Raw genomic sequence first — 6,000 nt, forward strand, 5'->3', positions numbered from 1 at the left:
CTTTGCGTTTTCTGGAAATGTACATGCGAGTGTGTGTGTGTGTGTGTGTGTGTAGGGGGGCAGGTATCAAACTTCGGTTTTCAGCTTCAGAATAAATAACTAAGAAGACATAAAGATTAAAAAATGCCTTCAGTGACTTTATCATGGTCAAACTTCAAGGCAGTAGAAAGGGATTTACTGGGGGTGGGGCAGGGCAGATCAGGTCAGCAGGTAGAATACACTGTATTCATAGAACAGTGTACAGATAGATACTCTATTAGTATAGAGTTATAGACATTTTCTACGGTTTGATGAGGACCAGCCACACACGGAGTAAACAGAAGCAGCTCTGGCCGCTCCAGGACAGCACGCCCACTGGGAAGAGGTCACAGAGCGCTTGCTCCAGGGCACAACCCCAGCCCCGGACAGCGTGACAACCCATCCTGTCCTGACTCTCCCGGGGGTCTTTCCTTTCACGTAGAGAAAAGCTGCAAAGAACTGCTTGTATTTAAAAAGTGACACATTTTTATGTTCACCCCCTCTCTCCAGTGCTGCGGACACCTTGTCCTCGTGGACTCCCACTTGGGGGCAGTGGTTCTCATGTGGTAGGAGGATGGACGAGGCGCGAGTGCAGAACTGTCCTGGCTCCACCCACAGCTGATTTCCTGCTGCCTGGTGAGGCCACCTGCCCCATCTCCTGTCCTCACCCTTAACACAAACGTCCCTGGGCCGGGAAAGGCAGGCAGTCTTGTGTTACAGGCATGTGCCTGCTGTGGGCTGAATTGTGTCCTCAAAATTCACATGTTGAGTCCTGACCCCCAGGACCTCAGGATGGGACTGTGTTTGGAGACGAGGTCTTTAAAGAAGTGATTAAAGTAAAATGAAGCCACTAGGGTGTGCTATACTCCAACGTGACTGGTGCCCTTATAGGAAGAGGAGATTAGGACACAGACACACACAGAGGGATGACCATATGAGGACACAGGGAGAAGACGGCCGTCTACACACCAAGGAGAGAGGCCTCAGCAGGAACCAGCCCTGCTGACACCTTGCTCGGGAACTTCCAGCCTCCAGGACTGTGAGAAGTAAATGTCTGTTGTTTAAGCAGCCCTGTGTGTTGTATTTGTTATGGTAGCCAAGTTATGACGTCTTGCGTTTATGGGGCCTTCAGGAGTTAATGTCCCAGGAAGAGGGGACTGCACCAGGGTCCCTCTGCATGTGAGCTGCTCTGAGTGCAAGGGCTCCAGGCAGGCCAGTCTCAGGGGCAGCTGCAAAGTGACTCCTTCCAAACCATGCACTCTCCTGCGCCCTGGACAGCGGGGCACATGCCCCTGTTTGGGAACCTCTGCTCTCAGCTGGGTTCTCCCAGGCACACGTGGAGTTGTGCGTTTGTGGTCAACACAAAGGTTGGGGTTCTCGGGCACATTGTGGGTGTGCCCTGAGCCACCAGGCCTCCTGCAGGAAGGGCTGCCCTGTGCCTGCCCGCCCTTCCTGGGAAGGACCTGCTCGTGATTTTCTGAGCTGAGAATCTAACTCTGTTCTACTTCACACACGTTATTTCTGTATGGCTTTAAGAAATGCTAAATTTTGCAGGAATAGAACAATGATGTGATTCTAGGAAAGCTTGTTCTCACAGTTATTCAGAACTTTACCAAGAATTCTCTGACATTTTGGAAAATTGAATCTCCTGGTAAAGTGGCTCAGAGTTTCTGAATTGCCAGTAAATGCACCAGGATTGCCGTCACCACAGTAATTCGAACTATATAAAATGATGCCAATTTGTCCTCATTAAAAAAATATAAAATTAAATATAAAGTTTGAATCGAGTTGAATGTTATCTGCCTTTTCTTAAATCTAAATTGAAGAAAAATTTAAGCAAACATTTGATTAATTAGTGTAGTTGAAGCCAAGCACTCACCTATTAAATTATGTATTATTTCATTAAAATGTATTTATCTTTAATTCTCCTCTCTATTGTAACTATAGCTGCATACACACATATACATAGTTATACTTAAATTATATGTGTAGAGAGATTATGTTATCTCTGCATCTGATTTCAGAAAGTGAGGGGAGCGTTACAAAGTACGTGGTATAAAAGGGGTGAGGGTCTGATGGGCTGACAGAACACCCATGACATAGCATTTCATTCCCACCAAGGTGCTAGAATCGGAAAGACAGACAATAACAAGGGAACCTTGACACACCACTGGTGGGAATGTGAAGTGGTGCCACCATTTTGGAAAACAGTCTGGCAGTTCCTCAAAATGTCAAACACGGAGTCACTACAAGACCCAGCAATTCCACTCCTATGTATAAACCCAAGAGAAAGGAAAACACATGTCCACACAAACATTGTACACGCATGTTCATAGCAGCATGATTCACAACAGCCAAGATGTGGAAGCCACCCAAATGACCATCAACAGGTAAACAGAACAGATACACACAATGTGGTCCATCCACACAATAGAATATTACTCAGCCATGAAAAGGAGTGAAGCACTGACACTCGCTACAGTGTTGATGAACCTTGAAAACACAATGCTCATTGAGGGAAGCCAGACACAGAAGGACACTGTCTTAGTCTGCTTGGGCTGCCATCGCAAAATACCAGGCTGGTGGCTTGAACAACAGAAATGTATTTCCTACAGTTCTGGAGGACAGAAGTCTGAGATCAGGGTGCCACCATGGTCAGGTTCTGGTGAGGCTCTCTTCTTGGTTGTATATGGCATCTTCTCCCTGTGTCCTCACATGGAGAAGATGTGAGGGAGCTCTCTGGGGTCTCTTTTATAAGGACACTAATCCCATAATAGGGGCTCCACCCTCATGACCTATTTATCTCCCAAAGGTACCACCTCCTAATACCATCACCTTGGGGGTGAGGATTGCAACATGTAAATTTTGGAGGGACACAAACATTCAGCCAAGAACAAGCATAAACTGTATGATTCCATTTATATGAAATGTCCAGAACAGGCAAATCCACAGAGACAGGAAGTGGGTTAGTGGTGCCAAGGGCTAGGGGAGGGGGAGGGGTCTCCTTTTGGGGGGATGAGAATGTTTTGGAACCAGAGGGAGTTGGTGCTGGCTCAACATTGTGAATGTGATAAATGCCACTGAGTTGTTCAATTTAATCGTAAATGGTGAATTTTATATTACATATATTTTAATCACAACTGAAAAAGAAATTGTCACATCAACCATTTGACACCTCAGGGAATTTCCATTTCTGCCAAGAGACACTGTCTGCTTGCCCAGGTGATTCCTGGGACCCCAGGTGACATCGTGGGGACCATGGAGTGTAAATGAGGGCGTGAACTACCCCACACAGGGACAGTCCAGAGGCAGACCCAGGGCTCGTCCCCAGTAGCACAGGACAGAATCCGTTTGGATTTTTCATCGCACTGTGAACAGCCCCATGGGGCCGGTGGCCGTGCACTGCCTGACTGCAGCCCTGGACACCGGGGCCGTGGCCCGCTGCCTCTCGCCCCAAGGCTGCGACCTGCCAGGTGAAGCAAACGGCACTGCAGTCAGTCCTCGGGAGCTGCTGGAGCACGGGCACAGCCACAGAGTAAGGCCGGAGCACTTCCAGCTACCTGCAAACCCGCATGTTAGAAACAGGATTTTTCCGTAACGCACGGGGGACCTGAAAGTGTGTTTTCTCAGGTAAACTGATAACACCGCCCCCTCCATGTGTGGACGCCGCCTGCCCTGCTCACCCTCCTCACGGTGGCTGGGGGAGTTGAACCCTTACCCCTCCCCGCGCAGAACTGACCTCCAGGGCTTCCTGGGGGTCCTCCCCGGACCCTGAGGATGTGTCCTGCCTGAGGCTCCTGTTCAGGCTGGCCTGCAGAGGTCACGCAGAGGTCGGGCCCCAAAGAAGCAGGACGTGACCCTGGAGACAGGCGTGTCCACCCTGCACAGAGGGGCCCCTACGAACAAGTGTCAGGTCACTTCTTAGGGCCACGCCCCTGCCCCGCTCAAGGTGCAAGGCCCGCCCCACTGCCCGGCCCGCATCCCTTTCTCTGGGGCACCTGCAGGGCTCAAGCCCGCACCTTCCCCAGCCCTGCCTCCCCGTCATGTAAGGCTGTCAGCGTAACTGATGCCATCCTGGGCTCGTCCTTCCGCTGATCTGACCCAGGACTGTACTGTGTAGTCAATCACTTCTCTGTCCTCAAGGGCTTTCTAGTTAATAGAGGCTGTTTAATAATTATCAGGACCAGGTGGCCTCTATGCTTTGTTAGTCCCCAAACAAGGAAGACCTTCGCTGATGTGTTCCCGGCGCCCATGAGGCCAGTTACCCATTCATGAACCTTGACTTAGGAATGTACGTCCAGTTTCCAAGCACCCCCCCATGTTAACCATAAATTGTCCTGGTGACCCCTTGGCCATGAAGAGCATGGTGGCACATGCTTCCGACCGTCGTCTGCCACATCCCAATCCCACCCTGTGAATAAACTACCCAATAATAAACTGATCCACTGATTACCTGGAGCTGCCTGCCTCGGTTTTCGGTCCCATGATGCCCTGTCAGTTGGGGCATCAGGTGGGTGGGCACTTCTCATTCCCTCCATCCTCTAACACCTCACCTAGTACTGTGGGTTCAGTAGTGTCCCCCCCCAAATTTATATCCATTCTGACCCCAGAATCAGGCCTTATTTCTGGAACAGAATGTCTGCAGATGTGGTTAAGATGAGGTCATGCTGGATTAGGGAGAGCCCTAAATCCAGCAGGTGGTGTCCTTATAAGAAGAGGGAAATCTGGACACAGACACAGAGGAGAAGCCACGTGATGATGGAGGCAGAGGTGGGGGTGATGCAGCCCCAAGTCCAGGGGCGCCAAGGATTTCTGGAGACCAGAGAAGCCGGGAGAGGCCAGGGCAGATTCCCTGAAGTTCCAGCAGGAACCAACCGCACCTTCATTGTGTATTTCCAGCGTCCAGAGCTGCGTGAGAGAAATCTCTGCTGTTGTGACACCCGCGGCTTGTGGCATGTTGTCACGGTCGCCCCAGGATCCCCACACCTGCCAGATGATGAGACACGAGGCATCTGAGGAAAGAGCTCCTCGGCATCTGGACGAGCATCTCTACATACACGTCTGGGTGCTGAAGATGGAGGACACGCAGCCGCCTCCCCACCCGAGCCGGGCGTCGGGCTGCCCTGCCGTCCCGCTCGCTCCTGTCGTATGTCCAGTGGATGACCAGCCTCTGCTGATGCAGGCGCCCCACCGCTGTCCTGCGACCTCCCCACGCACATCCCACCCACAGGCCGTGCTCCGGCCCTGGCCGCTCAGCAGCCTCAGCTTGGCTGCAGTGACGGGTCAGGGGACCCGGTGGCCCCTCCCAGCCCAGGGGCGGTGCCCGACGCAGGAGGCCCTGGGCAGCCGCCCTCCGTCCCGGACCAGGGGAGGCCTGGAGCGGGCACCTCGAGCTCCTCAGGGCCCTGGATGCAGCCCCACGTGCCGCCAGCCCCACACACTCCCCGGCAGGCTGGAGGCTCCGTGTCCCCAGGCACAAGGCACTTCTCGAAGGCGGCCCTGGGATGTGTCCTCAAACCGCTCCATGTTTGGCCCAACCTGGCAGGGAGCCCGCGGCCGGCTGCCTTCGTAGGAGCAGACAGAGGGCAACCCTGAGGCCCCCGAGCCTCTGCCCCTAAGTGACCCCGCCCGTCGCAGACCAGGCCGCCCGCCTCTGACCGCCGTGTCCCCCCGCCAGCTCCGGCCCGGCCCTCTAGAGACTCCTCACTCCCCGGAGGGCAGGGCTGACCGCCCCTCGGCCTCCCTCCCGCCTCTGCCTGTCCGTCCGTCCTCCCTGAGTCAGGACACCGCTTCCTCCGTGAGGCTCCTGGATTCCGGCCTGGGGACCCACATGCCCCCACGAGCTGTGTTGACCACGAGGACTGTCACCTCAAGAGGCCCTGGAAGACGGATGCCCCGGGACCTCAGAATGGGACTTTGTGTGCAGATGGGCCACCGCAGAGCTGCCCGGGGTGAGACGAGGTCACTGACCTGTGTGTGTGT

General features: G+C 53.5%; 1 long non-coding RNA gene across 1 annotated transcript in view; it reads left to right on the plus strand.

Moving 5' to 3' along the window:
- The window catches only part of LOC132372096 (uncharacterized), a 113,919-nt gene extending 108,662 nt beyond the window's left edge, over nucleotides 1-5,257 (plus strand). The window contains exons 3-4 of the long non-coding RNA XR_009505093.1: nucleotides 529-654; nucleotides 4,918-5,257. This is a non-coding gene — a long non-coding RNA (uncharacterized LOC132372096). The remainder of the gene's footprint in view (nucleotides 1-528; nucleotides 655-4,917) is intronic.
- Nucleotides 5,258-6,000: the final 743 nt, after the last annotated feature.

Source organism: Balaenoptera ricei, chromosome 9 (genome assembly GCF_028023285.1).
Source record: "Balaenoptera ricei isolate mBalRic1 chromosome 9, mBalRic1.hap2, whole genome shotgun sequence".
In the NCBI taxonomy this organism is placed as follows: Eukaryota; Metazoa; Chordata; class Mammalia; order Artiodactyla; family Balaenopteridae; genus Balaenoptera; species Balaenoptera ricei.